General features: G+C 31.8%; 1 pseudogene; it reads left to right on the top strand.

Annotated features, from left to right (window-relative positions):
* Window positions 1-301: 301 nt before the first annotated feature.
* Window positions 302-7,224, top strand: LOC134257080 (uncharacterized; annotated as a pseudogene).
* The last annotated feature ends 4,852 nt before the right edge of the window (window positions 7,225-12,076 follow it).

Here is a 12,076-nt window from a genome sequence, read left to right on the forward strand (position 1 = left end):
GACATCAGCGGGCCACGAGGGCATGTCATAATCGACTATGAAATGTACAACAAAAATCAGCTGTTTTGTGCGTGTATCTTACCATTTTATAATTGCAGGCGTAACAGAATATTTTTAAAACAAATAATATGCTAAGTTTTAATGGTAACTCTATTCTTTTTCGTGTAAATTATTTTATATTTCTTACATTATATCCAATAAAATTTCTAGAAAAAAAAATAGAGGATCTACTGCTCAATAACTTATAAGAAAGCAGACATACTCTAATCTGCCAATACGAAGCATTCAAGTCCATATTTGCATGGATGCCTTCGATGAGATCGTAAAAAGCCAGGTCCAGTGTCGCAGTATTGGTATGAAAAAGATCACCCACAGCAAAATGGACCCGAGTGCTGATTTGCAGCTCTCTACTAGATCTAGTCGATGGTGACGTCTTGATTTGAGTGAAAAATTCTTGAAAGGGACTTTAAAGAAACAAATAAGTCTGGATTAATACATTGAATTCGTTAATTTTGCTTGATTTGAAGGAATTTATTACCAAGCATGTTCTTCAAGAATTAAATTAAACATAATTTCTTTTATCAAAAAAAAAGATTTGGTAAGTTCATTTCTTTACAGAAATTGAAGTAATTGAAGATTAAAATCATATGAAATAAGCTGAGAGAACTTTCCGAGTATTCACATGTACAAGTACATATATGCAAGAGTGCAATTAATCATTTCCTTTAAAGTACTTATTCGTTGTCTACCCTAGAGGAATAATCAAGTAATTAGTTGGCATAGTGAAATTGCAGTAAGAGGATTAGGCAACGAGAGATCCAACTCTGTGTTCTTTCTGGCTACACGAAATAAGCTAATCATTGGTTAATCATGATACATAACCTCTGGGGAATGTGGAAAAGGGGGTGTTGACAAATCAATACAAATATATTGACAGTTAAGTATAACACTACAAATGTCAAATGTAATGATCAATTGTTTCTTTATAACATACAGTAAGAATATCTGTCGTTTTGATTAAAATATATCAGATTGATTTGTGTTTGTAGAAAAACAGCGTAAAATCAATACTTTTCTTGACGCATAAACCTTATTTTCAAGAAACAATATATATATTAATACAATAAAGAGCATACAAGCTAGAGATCCTCTATCCTTTTCACTCCATTTCTTTATAACTCAGAAAGCTTTAGAATATATAAACACAATGGGTATTGTATTCAGATATCTTTAATCTCCTCGTTTTTACTTTCAGAGATTTGACCTGATAATTATAAGCCAACAAAATATGCTATCATTGTAACAAGTTTTCTGAATTTTTTCATTTATTTATTTATTTATTGCATTTCGTTACAATCTTATTAATACCGCATACGATGAGAGTTGACAGAAAACTATATGAAATAAAAGCATTAATCATTGTCATAGGTCAAGTGTAGCTCCTCAACGCAGTACTGTTTCAGTTTCCAACTGCGTAGATATCTTAAAGATCAAAGAAAGAATGGCTTACAAATCGGTTTTACGTATATGTATTTCATCCCCTCGTGTTTTAAAGAGAATGACCGTGCAAGAACGGATAAAAAACAAATACCCAATAGAAACATGCCTTAAGCCTTATGTTTTTTTCTATGAAATACTTCATTTAAACGTTTCTTTTTAAATATATTGAGAGTGATATTGTTGCATATATTGTTTTCCTATTTTATCAAACATTCAGGGTATATAGTTTTGCCCTGTCCGTCTGGCTGTTGTCTATTTGATGTCTATTTGTCCACAAAAATTTAACATCGTCCATAACTTTTGATTTCTTTGAGCTATGTCCCTCATATTTCACATGTATAGTTCTTGTGATAAAGCCTTTTCAAGAATTTACCCAGCTTTAATCTTGAAAATAACTTTTGAACAGTTGTTAGGTGTTAGGGCTTTCATACTCCACATGAGTATTCTTGTGATAATGTTAGATTTTTTCTATGAATGTAAATATTTTGACCATGCATGGTCTTTGAGTTTGACCTACTTTTTAAAAACTTTAATCCTAGTCATAACTTTTGAACAGTTAGTTCTAGAGTCTTCTTACATGTAAGCCACGGGTGTATTTCATGTCATACGGCCTTCTTGGAGTTTGACCTACATTTAAAAAACTTAACCATAATTGGCATATCTTTAAACGGTATTTATCAGTTAACCTATGTTTTACAGTAACAAATGAATGTATGTTTTACAGTAATAATATGGAAATATATAGAACAGTACCTCAAATCTCAAAATTCTAGTGAAACAATACTTACTGACAGCACAACAAACAAATCTATAGCCTATAAAGTTATGTTGTTAGAATGTCATCAAAGCATTAGAATTTTCAAATATGAAACAGCTATATCATACCCAGTTTTATCGTTCAATTTGAGTTCATAGGGGGATATCAAATCAAAGAAGGATGACAAATAAATCTAACATAAATATGAACAATTTGAAAAATGTCTTAATAAAAAACATTATTTTATTTGATAGATCTAAATGTCGAATTGAATGCCATATCAAAATACCTTTATTTCTCTAGTTAGTATCCATGGGAATTCCATAAGATTGTTTGAAGACGTGGTTTCCAAAACTTAAACATATAAGTTTTGGAAACCAAGTCTTCCAATAATATTAATCATTGTTCCTATTTTGATTCTTAAGCCACTCAACAATTAACCAAAAAAATAAAAATAAAAATCTTAATTTAAGCGAATTCGTATCACATGTCGGAGAATTACTGCATTAATGATTACAAAAAGTGTCAACCGTAAAATTTCATGAAATGTTTTATTTTTCTTTTTCGATCAATTACCTTTCCAAGTCATTGAGATTTTTTTTATAAGATCCTTGAAATTCTCGGGGAAATTAAAACATTTTGTTCTTTTGAAGTCAAGGTTGATAAGAGGATTGTTTTCAGCAACTGGCATATATTTTTAACAAAGTGTAACAGATGCTCAAACAAGTAACCAGTTAGCATTGATTAAGCAACATATTTAGTTAATTATAGGATGTAAAACATATTGTGTTAAATGTATATTGCATTTTTAAAAAAAAGAATACAAAAGAGCAAGGCTGGAAATGAAAATAAAAATTTGCACATGGATAAAAAAAAGTTAGAATGACACTTCAGATACGCTGTGTTCGTGTTTCTTTTAGAATGAAGAGCTAACTTGTGATCAAAATGGCGAAAAGTAAAATATTTACAGAGTCTGAATCATTTAGAACTCAAAATAACGATTTGCTCTTTTAAACTTTGGAAAAGTAGAGTTAAGATGATTTCATGTTTATGATGTGTAGCATTTAGCACGAACTTGAAGGTTATAAAACTAAGCAGTAAAAGATTTACCAAGTAATATTTGAAAGGAAACTTTAAAACATCACGGAAAACCGAGCTTGCATTGATTATTCTACACTGTGTAATCTTGTTTTTATTAATAAAACATTAACAAAACGGTACACTCCGGAAATTTATTTCTAAACATAGTTTATTGACTTACTGAATTAAAAAAAAAGGTACACGTTAACAGGTGTTCCTATAACTATAGCTATTGTTCATTCTGCCGTCGCTATGCAAAAGAACAGAAAGAATAAGGCGTTAGTTAATTGGTTACTATCTGATATTTTTCAATATAGACGTTTCTTACGTCTTTCATGATTCATTTTCAACGTGATGATGTGTTTCTGGTACAAAATCTCATTTCATCAATTTTGTCTAGATCGGATATAACTGACATTTATTGGTGTTGTGTTTTACTTTTGGTATTTACAAAATCATGTATAAGCAAATTATATCATGATGTTGCCAATCAGTTCCTTCTCTTAAAACTAATTCCGTTTTTCGAGTTTCTAAGTCGAGAGATGAAACGCAAGTCTAAAATGAAAAACTAATAAGGCATGTGGCAGCATCTACGTCGGTTTTCTTTAATTAGATTGTAAGTTTGCTATTTATTCTTTGCCGACTTACCTTGGCAAAATAGCCTTATTTTCATTTTTAAGATTTTTAACTTTAGTGACATATGCTGTATTAGTAAGCTTTTAACTTTGTCAATATTAGCTTTTCACATTCTGACTTTTTAAATGATTCTTCTTTTCTCCCTACGTACTGTTTTCTTGTCTGAAGTCAATAAAACTTGGTGTAAAAGTAAACCGAACCAAGATTTTATCTACTGGTCTTGACGTAGGTACATTTACTTATTTTCATCTTTCTCTTTTACTGTAAATACAAAGCAGTAGAGCTTAAATCCAAATGAGATATATCTTATCATTATACTTGATTTTTTTCTCGTTTCTTCTCTGTAATGATGCAGCTTGTAAATCAAGATGCTGAATTCTCTCGAGTGCAATTAACTGTGTATTCCAATGCTTCTTTAATGTTCCTTTCATTGTTTAACTTTCATTTTATGGATTCTCACTGACAAAAATATATCGTTGAAATATTGATTATCTCAGAGGCCTATGCTGTTTTCCCTTTTATTTAATACTCATTCAGTTTCGTTCTTTTTAGTTTCGTGTTTTTATCATCGCCCTTAAATCAATACATTGTTCATTTTACAAAACAATGGATAGAATATTTACTTTCTTCAATTTAGTTATCCACAAACAAACCCTGATTACATTTGTTTGTGCTTCAGTCGCTTTTTGTATAAAGAGTTGTTGCTGTTTAATTGAATTTCTATAGTTTCTGTCACATCCTAAGCTTTGATTAATGAATTACATTAATTAAACTTGTCGCCCAAATCCTGAAAAAAGAAATGCAATTTCGCCCAAAGTATTATCCTATGCAAATCTAAGTTATATTGATCCTTGGTTTCATTTGTTAAGTCTTGCTGACCATTATCGTATATGGGTGAGGAATTTCCATTTCTGTCTTTCTGTATCGACAGGTTCTCGGATTGGTTTTGTGCAAATGAAACACAGTATGATAGTCATTAACTCATTGACCTTGTTTAATTGTTAGAGAACTATACTAGGGGTGTAAATGTACTTCTTGTCCATTATGATTTACTCTGTTTGGAAGTAGGCTTTTCATTTCAATTCAGGTATCGTAATTAAATGATATGCTTGAAGAGTATTTTTTGCATAAATTTGACATAAAATTTAATATGCAAAAATCAGATAAATGTTGCTCCATTTTGAATGATGCAGAGTTACTTTGTAAAACATTGATTGTTCAAATGAATAGTGGGAAACACACGATGGGCTTTTTTAAAAGGCCCAGGTGTCCATAATATTTCATTTTTCAATACGTTTGGAAAAGATTTAATTAGCAAACGAACACGAATTCTTGACATTTTTTTTTAATTTCAAATTTAAATAAGAAATATTTATACTAAGATTTTTACTTCTCAGGAAAACATTTAGTCTTTGTGATAAACAAAACGGATATATTATAGGATAGTCTCTAAACGAGTCAAAATAAAAGGCGTTCAATTATATCATGCCATGCAAGTATTTTTGAAAGTCATTCACAAAGACAAATACTAACCAACATTAAATCCGTGGGAAAAGTGCTGAACGGTGCACAAATATTTTATATTGACAAGGCTTAGGAGAAGAATTTTTCAAGAATTTTGTAAATAAAAACCAATTACTTTACTACAAGGATTCCGAGGGATTGATTTGTATAACGGTTTTAATGGGGAAGAGTGAATAAAATGTCAACCCGTATATATCAATATAATTGCAATAGTGTACTAAATAAATTTAAAAAAAAAGTGCTTGACAGCAATCTGCCATTCATGAGATGAATTTGTAAAATGTTACCATTGTCAGTTTATGAATCATGATCTATATAGATTTTTTTAAAGTTAATTGAGTTGGTTCAACTTACTTTAAATAAAAACTGTAATGGACATCAACGTTTCAATTCAACGTATCATTTGTGGCAAAACATGGCTAAACTTTAAGCCTTATATTAGAAATAAGTTGGAATTTTTAACTAAGAAAAAGCCCAATTTCTCTGATTTAAAATTAACAAACTCTCTGAGCCGTGTTTATCCATTAATGGATTCATTATCTGTTTCAGCTTGGGAAAATGTTCTTTCCGCCAGCTAATTAAGATGGTCCCTAACAGGAACACGACTCATAACTGTTGCTGAGCAGACTACGAGGCCAATATAGCGCCACAAGAGTCGGAGATCGAAGCGGTCCTGTATATAGTGGTAACTTTGTTATTTTATTCGCTGGGTATTATCATTGGAATTATTCTGTATTTGAAGAGAGAGAAGCAGGAGATCGAGGAGGATAAAGTATATGACGAGTTTTTATCTTACGCAGAAGATCCGTATACGGCTCTGCGGTATGCGAGGGTACAGCAAGTAGTTGCGAGACTTAATTACTTGGAACAGCAGAAGAAAAGGAGGGAGAGGGTCTCAGCAGACAAAAAGTTATCAATAATGGACGACAGGCCGGCGAATTGTGAGAATGTTACAAAAGTGAAGGCTTTGAATGAGGATAGTAAAAAAGCTGGGTATCCGCCTAAAATGTGTGATCAAGATTGTGATTTTGTCGATGAAGGTGAAGAGACAGGGGATTACAATGTGTTCGAACAAGACGGGGAATCGATCACTGCCGTCGTTGCCAAATTAATAGATCCGGAAAAAGATAAATATCTACTCGAGGATTCAATAGAAGACAATGTTAAAGTAGGCATTCCAACTTCGAGTTCATTGCAGTCCATTAAAGATTATGAAGAGGAGCCGCGGCGAAGTGAACGATCTTCTGTGTCGTCTGCAAGTGAAGAAAATGTGTCTGGTGAAGAAAAAACTAGATTGATGAGTGAAAACGACTCTGTTTTTGAAGACGCTACAGAACAAAAACAAAAGAAAATCAAAGGTTGCATCGTCACAAACGTTTAGCAGTAAGAAACAGACGTGTGGATGCGAGAAGTCTAGAAAATTCAATTATCATGCAATGTATTCCATGGGAATGTAATTTGTTTACGACGTTTTTATTACTCGTATGAATTCAACAGAGCACTGATATTATTGATTGGGTACAGATGTAAGAGAAATTATTGTTTGTTGTATGGTTTTCAAGTTGACCTCTGTGAGACAACATTTTCATCGAATAACGATATAAACTCGATTAGCAAGTAGACCTCAGACGAAATCACTCCTATTTTGTACTTGTATTTTATTTTCCATGTTTTGTAAAACAGTATTGATATTTGCACGATTTTTATAAGTAAAAGTGAAATAGTCATAGAGTCGACTTGTACGCTTAAGGAATTTAACAGATTGGAGTCATGTAAAAATCACATTCAAATTTTATCCTTTCCATGAGATACTAGTATAATATTTAATGATATACATGTACAAAGTTTTGCCAAAAGTCAAGGATCTTCAAACCGATTCCAATATAGCCTTTATAGTAACAAGTACGTTTTTTCAACTGTTTTACTAAATTTTGTCTTTGATTATTGGCAGAGGATTTAAATAGAAATGTGGTACATTATGCAATGGTACGATGTATGCAAGTATAAATGTTTTATTTTTTTTTAAGGGGGTTAAAATACAACACGAAGTCTTGCCATCCATTATTACATTATATTGACAAACTTACTGCCATGGAATGCTCTAAATATATTTTGTTTCAGATGGTTTTGACGTAAATTGGAATTCTAGACACTTTCAACGGTGAAAGTTTTAACAAGTTTTGTACATGTTGCAGACAAAACTATTAGTTGTTGCAATATCCAAGTATCCATTTTCTTCGAGAGTGAAATTAGAAATTAAAGTAGACCTTGAATCATATTTTTTTACCTAAACAACACCATCACAGATCATGATTTATTTTTTAAAGAGACAACAAATTTAGATTTTTTAAAGCATCTCTGATATGATCTTTTTGTATTAATCAATCGAATATTTCTTCAAAATCTTAGGGGATAAACATGTATGCAAGTGAACTTCTAATTGTGTTCAGGATAAGACAAAAAAGAATGAAAAACTTATTATTCTAAATGAATTTTAGCTAATATTAAATGAATAAAGATTAGTTAGGCAACAAAAATACTTGGCGAGACGATATACATACGAGTACATGTATGCAAATGTTCAAATAGGGAATGAAATCTCTAAACCTCAGATTATAAATGGTCTTAAAGCTATCAACATATACTATTATGTAAAGATTTCTCTTATACTTGTCCATGCTTATTGAGTTTGCGAAGAATTTTGTCTGCAAATAAGCCGGACGATTTCTACCCGGCCTCCTTGTAAGTACAGCATCAAAGACAAATTTGTTTATTCGGAACCAATATACATGTAAAAGCAACGGGAAATTTAAGTAAGAGTTCTCTAGCATATAAACATGCATTTTGTTGCTTCAAAACATCATAAATTTACCTCTTCGTTATTCCTAGAAGAATGTCAAGAAAAAATGAATTCAATGATTTATTCTGGTTTTCAAAAACTACTAATGAACTAGAGATAGGAATTTTAAAAACCCGACATAAATCAGTTCGCGTAATGATTACTAATGTACAAAAACCCCGTTATAATTGAACAGAAGATTTCACACGAAGAGTTTATGAATAACAATTCTCAAAGATCGTTGAGTCTGAGTTTTTTTGGATAACCAATCCGCAGAGTTGTTAGCGTGCTTAACAACTTTGTCTGAAGATTAGGATGCAAACCCAATAAGTCATGAAATTCTGTATCTATTGAAGCTAGCTGTTTTCTGATAACTTATGCATAGTTTGCTAATTTTGCTGGTTCCAGAGGACAGAATCAGATTTTCTGGACAAGTCAGTTGTCGATAAATAATTTTTCAACGCTATAATCTATGTCAACATTTTCATTTGTCAAACATGTGCTTAAAATCAAACAGACAAATTTAAAATTCCATTTACAGTGCGTGTAATCTGAAGTCAGACGGTTACTTTTACTTTAAGTAGCATGTTTGTTTAATTCGATATATGCTCTGGTAGACAATCTTATTTCAATTTTAGATCTCATAGTGTAAAGAATACTGGATATATATATTTAAAGTATGCAATTGAAGCATAAAAAGGGTCGAACGGTGAAAAATACAATAAGGTGTCAGATTGGATAGGTTTTCTGTATTCGCCCATTCTCGGACATTAAACGCCACAAGTCAAGTGATATAATACAATACACTCCATAAAAGTGTCAGTCATTACTTTGTGGATACACTTAGTCCGTGCTGATCAGATTTTGGTCAGGGAAAATATCACAAGTGGAAATAGAAGTTATTTGGTATTTGCGCGGCTGAAGGGGGAGGGAGAGAGGGTGTGCAAGGGCTCCCCATCATCAGCTATAATTGTGAATTGTCTATCTACATGTAGTTCTAATATACATTCTATACAAAGTCATGTGTATAGTCTGCAGTTGGTTTGCATTAGCAAAATTCATTTTTCAATTATAACTGATTATAACTGATAATTGTAGTACTAATCTCAAATCTAAACCAAGTAATTTGATGTACGGCAATTATTTACTACAAATCTTAAAAGCAATGCCCCAAAATATTTTTTTTATGTGTATATAGATTATACGTTCTTTAACACACAAACACACGAAGAAATGCCATCCACTGTTCAGATTGACATTTAGGCATTTGATTTTTTAGGCGGGGGGGGGGGGGGGGGGGCGTGCAAAAAAAATTTACATGACCGTTATCAAAATATTCTTGGAAGACGGACACTCGCCAATTAAATTTTTGAAAATTTTATTTTTAAATTTTTACTCCGACCACAATGTATGTGCATTTTGAGGTATGTATAAATGTTCTATAATTATGGTGTTATAGAGAGGCTTTTGAGATTTCACTATCCTTGTCTATAGTGTAGGTATTTTTTTTATATTTAAAAATTTCTCTGTGGAGATTTGGGGGAAAAAATTTTTAAAAAAGCTAAGATACGAAGTCTTGACACTGGTTTCGGATAATTTTTATTTACTATTTTGTATATTACTCTCTCTCTCTCTCTCTCTCTCTCTCTCTCTCTCTCTCTCTCTGTAACCATCCTAGGGCAATAAAAGGTATAAGGACATTTATTTATTAATCAAGGATTTTTTTCAGGCGGGATGTCGAAACTTCATAAATTCAACAATAATTTTAATTTGGACAAGAAGTTAATCCAAACGCCAAATTTGAAAGAGAAACTAGAGATATTGTGAGCAATGAGCTATGATACCCCCGCCTTCCCATATGGTTATAATGGCAAAGTCCATATTTTGCTGTTGTTGCTAAACCCCAAATACCTGTCGGGTCAAAAAGTTAAATAGGAGGTGCACAATGGTAATATGAAATAAATCTAAGATTCTGTGGAAGTTTCATTAAATTTCACTAAGTGTTACAAGAAGGGTTTGCGGATAAGAGATGGGTACCCCAAAGCGTAACAGACAAACAGACGGATATAACGATTCAATACACTTTTCAAGCATGTGAAATATACATCACATGAATGGGAACATGTAAACTTGTGCAAAGACAATTACAAAAAAAAAAGAAAATTAATGCCCTTTTCCAAAACGCGAAAATTCTAGCCATCTCCGGTTTCATCAGTTGTTGGTAATCTTAAATTAAAGTATGGAACAACAGACTAGTGAATTTTTAAAAAGCGAATTTTCACGGTGTTTTCTCTCTCTCTCGCTCTCTCTCTCTCTCTGCTTTTTCTAATAATCATTAATTATCTATGTCTAGAAATTTAATTCACATTAAATTATATTCTATTTTCATTATCATTGTACCACAGAATCAAACTCGTTTATTATACCCCTCGCAACAAGTTGCGTGAGGTATAATTTACCAGTCAGTCTTTTTTTTTTTTTGGTCGGGGGGGGGGGGGAGCGCAACTTATCATACATATTTATAGGAGACAATATGTGGATTTGCACATCACCAGGAAATTCCGAATCTTGTGGAATCGATTAATTTAGTTTTGGTGAAGAGCAAGAGGAGGGGAGAAAAATTACAAGGAAACAGCACTTCCATCACAGAAAATCAATGACAATACACAGTATTTATTTGATAATGATTAATCACAAACAACGTTTTTATTAAATTATTTTTATGAGAATGTTAATATGCATGTTTTATCCCCCCCCCCTCCTATCACGGTCAAAAGGTGAATGATTCGTAATAATGCATCATTTAATGACATGTAATCATAAATTTTATTTCAATTTTTTTACTTGCATTTTTTTCAATCTCTTTGATATTTTGTAAAATTCATTTTATCTTTTACTGTTGAGTTAGCAATGGATTACACGACTTCTGGGTTGCATTTTTGAATAAAAGTAAAATGGGCAATTTTATAGCAGTATATTCAGGTAAATGTTTTATGACTGCGTTTGACGCGTTTTCTCGACCTGCATGGGTTTTTCCTTACATGAATGTATTCCGTGTTAGTTATTTTCTATATTGCAGCAAATGCATTCAAAAATAATATCTCGGTATAGTATTTTTTGATGAATTCTTTCTTTTTTATCTTTGAAATGTTTTCAGGCTAGAAAATCACTCAAGTGAAACAGTCACCAGCCAAAAAGCGATTAAATATGGCGGAATCGAACAAATATGTCGGACAAGGGCCAGGAATAAAAATGTTGAAAACTGATGCCTTTTTAAGAGTTAGTCATTAAATTTCAATCGTGTTTTATTTATACTTTTTTTTTTTGAATTCTTGTTTCATCATGACAACAAATGAGAAATTCTGTTTGTGGAATCGATTAAAGTTTTGGTGAAGAGCAAGAGGAGGGAGAAAACTTAATCCATCACAGAAAATCAATGACAATGAGAAACAACTTCCGGTCCTTATCATTTATGACGAATTTCAATTTTATTTGCATCTCTAATGTTTCATTTTAAAGCATATGCAATTTTAAAAATAATTGCATCTATAGGTCAATGGTTTATATTAGTATTAATTTTTATCTTTGAAATCGTCTGTCACCAGAGCATATGCCAATAAAAATGTTGGCAGTGTTCATAAGAAATTTACAGTACTAGACACATTTTTACTGGCAGTGAGTACAGCAGGGAGGCAGAAAGGGTAGAAAATATTATAAAGTGTATGAATGTTTTTATAAAC

This window comes from Saccostrea cucullata, unplaced genomic scaffold, assembly GCF_032062105.1.
Source record: "Saccostrea cucullata isolate Sc308-1 unplaced genomic scaffold, CSIRO_AGI_Scuc_v1 ctg15106, whole genome shotgun sequence".
In the NCBI taxonomy this organism is placed as follows: Eukaryota; Metazoa; Mollusca; class Bivalvia; order Ostreida; family Ostreidae; genus Saccostrea; species Saccostrea cuccullata.